Genomic DNA, 11,043 nt, shown 5'->3' on the forward strand with positions numbered 1-11,043 from the left:
CAATCTTGCAAAGAGAAGATGGCAAGGTAGTACCAAGTGTTGTTTTTGCAACGATGAAGAGACGGTGCAACACCTATTCTTTGATTGCCATTTAGCAAGATGCATTTGGAATACAGTTTTCTTTTCATTTGGAATTCAACCGCCTGTTAGTGGTCCTAATATGCTAGGTTCTTGGGCTAGAGGTTATCCCTGGAAATATAGAAACCAGATGATTGTAGGAGCTGTTGCACTATACGGGCTATTTGGTTGAACAGAAATGATGTGCTGTTCAAAGGAAATACCACTAACTCCTTTTTGTAGGTAATGTTCAGAGGGACTTATTGGGCAAGGGCATGGGCGATGCTATCTAAGGAGGAAGAGAAAATTGATTTGAAGAAGATCTGTAGCAGACTTGAAATTACTGCTTTGGATTTCTTCCATAAATATGGATGGAACTTTAGGAGAAGATTGATGTCTTAGGCTGTCTGGCGTCAGGGCAGATCTTGAAAGGTTTATGTGCTGATGGCGTGGGTCTTTCTTCAGTTTACCTGGAAGCTGTCTCTAGACCTGGGACCTTGGTCTGTTTTAGTTCGATCCTAAGAAGTACCAGAGATCTTGTTTAGTCTTGTCTGAACTTTGTTTTGGAACCAGACTCTAGAACTAGGAGCTTGGTCTGTTTTAGTTCGATCCTACCTTGTTTAGTCTTATCTAAACTGTGTTTTGGCACTAGAAGTTTCAGGAGCAGCCTGAGAGCTGCATGTTTTGTGTTCAGGTTGTAAGTTGGTGGCTGTAGACATCCAATTGAGAATGATCGAGGCCAGATAATGTTCCTTAATCTAAAAAAATAATATATACCTTCTTATATAAAAAGAAAAAGGAGGAAGTATAATACAGTGTGTTCTTTCAGTACTAATTAATTTCAAGTTATTATCTTGAAGATTTTCAAAAAAAATCTTGAAGATATCGGGCACTTCTTCGTGCGTGTGCGGGGGGGGGGGGGGGGGCGGGGCGGGGGTGTTTAACTCTTGGAAAAAAATTGTCTGCGTTCATGGTGTGTTGACATGGAATGGTCACAAAGATGCCATCGAAGGAGTTCATCTAACCGGCCACTCGCCCAACTAATCTGTCTCTTGGTCTCCTATATATCCTTTACAGAGTCTTAGAGGATTGGCAGTTTGGCACTCAACGTATGCATGAATGCACCCATGGAAGAATGGAACGCAGTATATATGGCCTTCCTCATGAAGCCGTGATGAGGACCACTGCCGATGAGGATGCACAGCAGAACCAACACTGAGAGAGACAAAAGCACACAGCCATAAGGGTGTGTTTAGTTTGATCATATTTTTTTTATCCTAACCGAGCGTATCAACATAATCTGATAAAAATTAAAATATGTTTGGTTAGTAGCTAAGCAGGTGCAAAGGCCGCGCGGGCGAATGCAACAATGCACCCTTAGCCTAGTCGTGTGGATACACTTAAAAAATAAGCTCTCATGTGTCACCCTAGGCAAAGAGTCCCTGCACTCGCTCATACAAGCGACCAATATCTTCCTAGCATACGCAACCAACCAAATACTCTTCTTTCCAGGGTTACGACATGCATTTGGCATGTTTCCACTCATTCGAGATATATTCTGCGGCTTTATATATGAAAGCCCATTTGATGAGAAACAAGCACACCTGAAGTGGTTTAATTTATTATGCACATATTTGTAGGATCAAAAAGGAGTTGGAACTTCAAAGCTAACCTATTCAAACATTTCCTCAACATATTAGCCTCGCCACTACAAGAGTAGCCAATTTTCTCAATGGTTTTATTTGCAAACGAAAAGTGGTTTCTAATATATGTCTTTGATTAAGTATATAAAAACCATGGGGCAATGAATTTGTCGGCAATCCTGTTATTAGTGTTTTGCTAATTTAATTTGTTAATAAATATACAGATTCTACTAGAAAAAATGTAGTCCTATTGGAGAAATTATTAACGAGGACTAAAATTGTGGACTAATCATATATATATGACATATAGTAATAATTATAATTCATGTGGTGCACGCACGCAATGACCCACCGCCACATCAATAAGTGGCTCCCAAGAAGAGACATGCTGTACATATGCATGTAAAGTCTGTACATATGCATGTAAAGTCAAAACGATCTGAAACTCAAATTAAAGCTAGCTTGACCTTCATGAAAATAACATCCCCCCACGTATATAGGAACTTCCATACTACTCCATCAGTTTCACTATATTAGCTTATAGCTCACTATGCACACTATAATAACCTATAGAAATACAGATTTTGAGGAAAAAAAAAACCGTTGTGAAATTGCTAATACCTTGATATACATGACGTGGTACACCTAAAATTTTTCAAAATATTTTATTAAGGTCATAGAATAGAAACATTGTGATAATGACACACGTGATCCCTTCGGTGCATAAATATTTTAGAAATGTCCTCTTAATGCCATGGACAAACATACAGGGAGTAGCATCTTCCTTGGATGATAATGTCCAAGCAACTAAGAATCTGAAGTTGTTTCTCATTGGTTCAGCAAAGATGTATTTGAGTCCAATATAATGCAGTAAGGCTAGTCATGCCATATAATTCAACAATGTTTTTACACTTGTTCGCCAATATTGCTTACTGAATTAAGGTAAGAAATAATAGCACTGAAGATTTTGATTGCAAAACTCAACACGTTGAAACTTAATATTTGCAAGTTTTTTTTCTCAAACATTAATATTTGAAAGTTAAGACTTGCAAAATAGTGACATTAAGATTATAGTATGGATCTGGTGCAGGGACCCTAGCTCCACACAAGTGAATGTAAGAAAAGGAGAGAATTGGCGCACATATAAATATACACATATAATTTGCAAGGACCCCTGCACCAGTGAGACAAACTCCTTTGGTATATAAATCATTTTGCATTTTTCCCAGTTCCCACAAAGATGAATTTAACATCTTCAATCAAGTTGCATTTGCCCTAATTTCTCTTGGTTTCTCCTTGCCTTTAGAGTCTTATTGGATTGGCACTCAACACACCTGTTATGCAGCTTTGCATTATAGTCGTCGTGAGACCATACATAGCACAACCAACAGCGTGACTGTATCAGACAAATTAATCAAATTAAACACTGCCCTTAAGACTGCTCCCCTTCAGCCACCACTAAACAAAGTCAAGAAGACAGATAACAACGCAAATTACATGTAGATTAACGCGCATTACGCGTAGCTGAGTTGGTCTCCGACTCAACATGATAGTACATATTTACGGTTAATTATTATATATTCTTTTACTGAAATAGTGAACATGACCATCTCAAAATCTACCAGATTAGTTTCTTGATCCTTGTATTAGGACCATAAGAAGTATGTCCAGACTAAATCCCGTCGTCAAAGCAACCAGGCATCCATGGAGATTGCAAAATAAAATCTGCCCTTATACTTCAATAATGCTGCGTCCATTTCAATACGAGTGAATGGTGCTAATAACTAGGAGTATTAACTACATAGTGTAAGGCATGCATTACATATGGAAAATTTCAAGAGACGACGTAAGTTTGTTAAAATTTTAATTCCCAAGGGACCAAAAATGAGAAGAGATATAGGAGTACTCTTTCTAATTACAAGATGACACATGCACGCACTTTGCATGGTGGTTCATATAAGGTCCCTGCGAATTGCGATGGTGGTACAAAATGACAGTACAACACACCACCACTGGCTCCGAGACGCTGCCGATCGTGGCCACTGGCGAGCCAGGTGATGTTCTTCTCGCCCTTGCGATGCCTGCTTGGAGTACATAACTGACACGTCGCTAAAAGAGGAGACAACTTATTCTTTTCCGTCCTATGTCGGTACGACGGCGAATGAGTGCTGCTAGGAATCAAATGTACGGCGAGGATATCATGGAGATAATTTAGGAAACATCGGAATTTTTCTAGAAAGAGAAGAGAAATGTTTTTGTCGCCCTTTGTAAGAGTACTATTACTGTATACAGCGAGTTGAGGGTGCTAGGAATTAAACATACAGAGGACATTATGGAAGGTTCTATAGGAACCATTGGACATAATTGATGTCAAACAGTTTAATTCCCACCACAAGAAAAGAGAATTATTACGTTTCGTCGTTTGTAAGCACGAAGGGTAGTAAACGGTGCCAAGAACTTCTAGCCACGGTTTCATTCCCAGGTGATGAAAAGAGATGAGAGTTATTATTTTTCGGCCTTTCTAAGTATGACAGCTGAGCAAACGGTGCTAAGAATTAAATTGTAGAGATGGTATCATGGAAAATTTTAGGGAATAGTGGACAATTATTTTTGCAACGGTTTAATTCCCACGTGATCAAAAGAGAAGAGACTTATTATTCTTCATCTTTTGTAAGTACGAAGGTGAGTGGACAGAGCTTTAGAGAACATCTTTTCTAGCTAACAGTGGACATAATTTATGTCAACAATTTTATTCCCATATGAAAGAGAAGAGACTTGTTCTCTTTGTAAGTACGACGGTGCATGAGTGGATGATGCTAGGAATTAAATATGTATAGATGAGATGTTGGCAAATTTTAGAAAAAGGTATACTTAATTTCCTCCCACATGAACAAAGGAGAAAAGAAACTTATTCTTTTTTAAGTATTTTGTTGGGAATTTGGTACTTCGGACTTCTCTGCATAGCGATTCTTGGTGGCATTTGAGCAAATCCCGGTTGTCTCCATTTTTGTTGACTTCCATATGAGAGTATCTTCGGCTTAGTTACCCTTTGCTACCAGTATGGAAGATTGAGATGCTTTGTTTCTTGTGTTGCATATAGATCCAGTTTCGGGAGCTACCACCTGCGGACGCGATCAACTTCGGGCCACGTGAGCGAAGCTAGAGGGGGCAAACGCTAGCCAATTAAGCTTCATGATGTCAAGGAGACGAAGCAGTTCAAGCAAAGCCGGGCGAGACCAGGTGCGGATCCATTTCAATTGAAGGGTATTTAGTTGAATATTCTTTTTTAAAACCTTTTGTATATATAGTATATACTATGTACACGTATTAAGAATAAACACACAACAACATGCTATTGAACCAAGAAAAGACTAGTCCACCCTTCCCTCCCTACCTCCTGGCCTGGCGACCAAGTGGCTCAATGTGGCCTCTTAGCCCAATTCCTCTTTCCTGCAGTAGTGTCCAAGAAATGAGTCAATATGTTACCCAGCCAGAAGAACACCTGCATAATTATTTTATTAATAATCATTGCATGGTTCACGCTCGCATCATCCACCCACATCAATAAGTGGCTCCTGGTAAGAGACTTGATACCCACAATCCCACATGTGTGTAAGGTCCGAAATTTTTGAATTTAAAAGCCGACCTGTTCATGAAAATAACATTTCCTTAACATATGATGGGAGCTTCCATATTAGCATCTTTAGTGGTGACAAGGACCAAGCAACTAAGGCTCAAACTGATAGAAACTTAAAAGCTGGCCTATTCATAAAAATAACATTTCCTTAACATAGTATCTGAACTTCCTTATTAGCAACTTTCCTGGTGACAAGAACCAAGCAACTAAGAATAATCTGAAAACGTATGCCTCTAGCTGAGAGACCAGATTCGTATTCTATAGTGAGGGATAAGGGTACACACGGGTCCCCACTGACCAGGATACTGGTCGGCCCTGATAGGTGGGCCCACCCGACCACGCCGTGCGGACCAAGGCAAGAAGATACATGGAGCAAAGCTCGGAGGCCGGGTGAACCAATTTTGCCCGGATATCAGGGATTCTTGTTGTAAACCGACTCAGATTGCCGACTAGGATTAGATCCTATCCGACTTGTAACTCTAGATCGTCGACCTATATAAGGTGGCCAAGGGCACCCCCGAGGGCAACGCACATCATCTCTTCACATCACATACCATCAATACAATCCACCAGAACACAGGACGTAGGGTATTACTCTCCGGAGGCCCGAACCTATCTAAACCTTGCGTCTCTGTGTTACCATTTGAGTTCTTGGTCTTGTGATCTCCCTCGCCTACAAATCTACCACCTGGGTAACCCCCTGGTGGATTGCCGGTCACTAAATTCGACAGTTAGCACGCCAGGTAGGGGTGATCATGAGATCCTCCCCAGCGAGCTGGATGGCATCCCGCCCCGGCGTCATCTTCCCCAAGAGCATGAAGGGACTTCCTCGCCAATCCGATCCAACTCAGTTTTGGGAGCATGTCATGGACTCTGACTCCACTGCCTCCATTGGCGACTCCGTGTCCGCTGCCAGCTCGGCATCAGTCAGACCTGCATCGACGGAGCAAGGTCTTTACCCGAGGATCAGCACTGAAAGTGCATCTAGGCCTCTAAGTGAATTTTGGTGAATTGAATGACAAAATGATTAAAGGACTAATTTGTTTGCTTAAGATTGTGAGCAGGATTTTATTCTCATATTTATGATATGATATTGTCTCTTAAGATAAATGTGTATTATATGGCTCACAACAAAGAAAAGTAAGCAAGTGTGTGATCCCGTGATGAAAGTGCATGATCAATGACAAGCAAAGGTGAAGTAAAACTTGGGGATATGCTTGATGGTTGATCTATTAGTCTCCAAATCATGTGATAGCTTGATTGACAAGTAAAAGGATCATCAAGAAAAGAATAGTGATATTCACAAATGGATATTGCAAGACTTCATGAGTATATGAGAAAAATACAAGAGTTTATGTGCTACATATTGGTCTTGCTATTGGAAGCTTGGAAATCATGAGATATTCTTTATCAATCAAGAACAAGCATTTGAAGAGGATTTCAAATGGGATTTCATTGTTGACGTTAAAGCAAAGCTAAACTCAAAGTGGCAAGAATAGGTGAAGAAATCAAGCGAGATACTAGAGCGAGGGACTAAGAAAGCTTTGGACAAGCAACGGCTTGGGCCATGTACGTTTTGCTAAGGTGAAGTGGCTAGTATCTGGGGGGATTTCGAAGTATCATATCTAGGTCTTACCGAGGGAAGCAATGCAATGCATTCAATCTAGTGTGATTGGTAAAATGGAGTGACTTAGAATTCAAGTATATCTTATCATGAACAAGGGAGAATCCTAAGTCACTAGCTCAAGATGGATGTGCTCAACATGATAGCTATGTTCAGAGCCCTCAAATGACTATTGATCGAAGTATGGCATGGATGAAGACTTTCAAGCTCAAGTGGAGGATATAGAGTTTATATTTATTCTTGAGTATAGGTATGCCGTACTATCAATAGGGATGCAACATTAGCTAATTGACAACACCAAAAGTGCTCTTAGTTAACCTATGTGAGATTAGCCTTAAGAAAACCCTTGAGTGAGCTAACTATCCCCACTCAACTAACAATGGTTGTTTCAATCAGTAGATGAACTGTAAGTGAGTGTTTGAGTGTTTTTGGGGCTAACTCAGCCAAACCGGTCTAACTGGTTTGGCAGACTGGTCTGATCGGTCTAGGGATCAGAGAGCAAACAGCTAACTGAGTCAAACCGGCCTGACCGGTCTGGTATGACCGGTCTGAGGGCAACGGCTAGTTTTTCAAACTAGACCGATCTGACTGGTCTAGCAACCGGTCTGACCGGTTTGACCTGCCCTAACGACTAGTAGTTTCTAGTTTGTGGGGTTATATATACCCCTTAGCCTCCTCCTTGAGGGGCTACTGTTCCACACGACTTGAACACCATCGAGTGACCAGAAGAGCTCTCCCCAACCTCTTTTTGTGAGAATTGAGTGATTCTTGAGAAATCTTTGAGTTGGATTGAGAGAGTGATCTTGTGTGAGCATTAGTGAGTTGAAAAGAGCAATCCATAGCTTGAGCACTTGTGATTCCTATTGAGAAAGCATTTGAAGAATTTGTTACTCTTGGAAGTGTGCCTCCTGGACGGCTAGGTGTCGTCGGCTAGTTCCCAAGGTGTGGTGAGTAGCGGCAAGTTTGTGAGGGCTGCGATCTTGTCTCCGCAAGGAAAAAAGATCAACTAGTGGAGACGAGAAAAGTGGTTGAAAGAGACCTAGCTTGTTGGAAGGAAGTTGAAATAGACTAGCTTGTTGGAAGGGAGTTGAAATAGACTCGTATTCCAATAGGCTCCTCAACGGAGATGTAGGATTCATTGGGTTGAATTTGAACTTCGGATAAACAAATCCTCGTGTCTTCATTTTAGTTTGCTTCACTTGTTGATTTCTAGCAATTTACTTGTGCTTTCGCTTCGATCTACTTGGGTGTGCTTGTCTTGTGTGCAGGGACTATTTTTTCCTGTTAAAAATCATCTACAGAAGCCACCCTCCAAGTTTTGTTGGTGCTAGAAGGAGAGGAGGGATTCGAGCAGCACTTGAGTATCACCCTGCTTGGACCGGTCTGGTAAACCGGTCTGACCGGTTTAGCCTGGGCAGTGCTGCTGAGTAGGTTGAAGTTTCATAAATTGATCATCTCGCCTATTCACCCCCCCCCCTCTAGGAGACATCTCGGTCCTTTCAATCACACCGCCTGCCCAACAGGTCAGCGATCTCTCTCTCTCAGAGAGGATCCCGCGCATCCTCGTGGCAACCCACCGACCCACACCCTCTAATCTAATCGCGGGGCTAGATCGCATCAGCAACACCATTGCTGAGTGCATCAACCTCTCCGAGGCGGCACTACGCTCCAGAAGGTCGGCGCTGGGCTCTCCCAGCACCCCTTTTGGCATAAGAATCTAGCTGCCATGTTTTCTGAAAAACTCATGCAATCTTTTTAGATCCAATCTGATGGCCCAACCGAACCCACCTAGTTTTCGGACTGCGGCGAGTTCTAGGTCCCTCGCTTCGCCCTAACCCCAAACCCTTATGGCGAGGGCGACAGCAGAATCTCTACGTCACTAGATCGGCAAGTCTTCGCTGTCTCCGCTGACGAACCTCCTCGTGATGGTGAAACTTCCTCCCAGGAGGAAGGGCGCAATGAGAGGAATCAAGACCGCTGTAGGTGCCACCAACAGGAACGAGCCGAGCAAGTTCATCAGCCGCCTGCCGCCCCCGCAGTGTCCGATGCACCGCCCGTCCCACCAGCACCTAACGACGGTGACAATGTCGACCAAGGGGAAGCTGCAGGTCGACACAGGCATCCCTTATGTGCTCGCAATCTGCAAGCCGACTTCGAACTGGCCGGTCATGACGTCTTCGCCACACCTCAAGCCAACCTGGGGGCTATTTTTGCCGACCTGGAAAATCTTCCAGACTCGGAGCAACTGTAGCGGATCCGGGCACGCATCCGCGTCGCCAACGCCCAGATCGAGGAAAAGGCCCAAGCCCCAGCATGCTCAAGAAGCCAATCATTGCACTCCAGATCGACATGTACCTGGCACTCCTGAAGCCAATCTACTCAGAGTAGATCCGATCGCAGCCGAGCCGATCACGGCCGCCGCAGGAGAGGTCGGCTGGAATCCATTCAAGAGGAGGTGGTGGACCAATCCCAAAGCAACGATCACCATCCCGACGACAACGACCGCTGACTAGATAACCATACCACCGCGACAAACCGTCGCTGCGATGGACGAGGAGACGGTGAACACCGTGGTCAGCTTGGTAGGCAACCTGACAGTGACCTCTGCGACCTCTGTGGTGAGCTCAACAACCGTCACCAGGGTGCTAGGAATTAAATACTTATAGAGGACATTATGGAAGGCTCCAGGAGACATGTCATCAGTTTAATTCCCACCACAAGAGAAGAGAATTATTACATTTCGTCCTTTGTTAGTACGAAGGGTAGTGAACGGTGCCAGAGATAATGTACACGGAGGGTTATCATGGAAAATTTAGGAAACCGTGGGCAAAAATTTCTAGCCATGGTTTTAATCCCCACGTGATCAAAATAAGATAAGAGACTTATTCTTTTTCACCTTTTATAATTTCACCTTTTATAAGTACGACGGTGAGTGAACAGGTCTCAAGAGGACACTCTAGCAAATTCTAGCTAACAGTGGACATAATTCTGTCAACAATTTTATTCCCATACGAAAGAGAAGAGATTTGTTCTCTTTCGAAGTACGACGGTGAGTGGATGACGCTAGGAATTAAATATGTATAGATGAGATGTTGGCAAATTTTCGAAAAAGGTATACTTAATTTCCTCCCACATGAACAAAAGAAAAAAATAAAATTATTCTTTTTTAAGTATTTTGTTGGGAATTTGGCACTTCGCACTTGATTCTTGGTGAGCATCCGAGCAAATCCCGGCTATGCAGAGAAGTCCGAAGTACCAAATTCCCAACAAAATGCTTAAAAAAGAATAAGTTTCTTTTCTCCTTTGTTCATTTGTTCATGTGGGAGGAAATTAAGTATACCTTTTTCTAAAATTTGCCAACATCTCATCTATATATATTTAATTCCTAGCATCATCCACTCACCGTCGTACTTACAAAGAGAACAAGTCTCTTCTCTTTCGTATGGGAATAAAATTGTTGACAAAATTATGTCCACTGTTAGCTAGAATTTGCTAGAGTGTCCTCTTGAGCCCTGTTCACTCACCATCGTGCTTATAAAAGGTGAAAAAGAATAAGTCTCTTATCTTGTTTTGATCACGTGGGGATTAAAACCATGGCTTGAAATTTTTGCCCACGGTTTCCTAAATTCTCCATGATAATCCTCTGTGTACATTATCTCTGGCACCGTTCACTACCCTTCGTACTAACAAAGGACGAAATGTAATAATTCTCTTCTCTTGTGCTGGGAATTAAACTGATGACATGTCTCCAAGAACCTTCCATAATGTCCTCTATAAGTATATAATTCCAAGCACCCTCAACTCGCCGTATAGTACTTACGGTCACAGAGGGCGACAAAAACATTTCTCTTCTCTCTTGATCATGGGGAAATCAAACTGTGTTGATAGAAATTGTCGTGATGTTTCCTAAATTATCTATGATGTCCTCCACTTACATTTGATTCCTAGCGCTTACTCGCTGTCGTACTGACATACTCCCTCCATTTCAAATTATAGGTCATTTTAGTATTTTAGGTTCATAGATATTATTATGCATCTCGATATAGTGTATGTCTAGGTGCATAATAATATATATAAATCTA

Source organism: Setaria viridis, chromosome 5 (genome assembly GCF_005286985.2).
Source record: "Setaria viridis chromosome 5, Setaria_viridis_v4.0, whole genome shotgun sequence".
In the NCBI taxonomy this organism is placed as follows: Eukaryota; Viridiplantae; Streptophyta; class Magnoliopsida; order Poales; family Poaceae; genus Setaria; species Setaria viridis.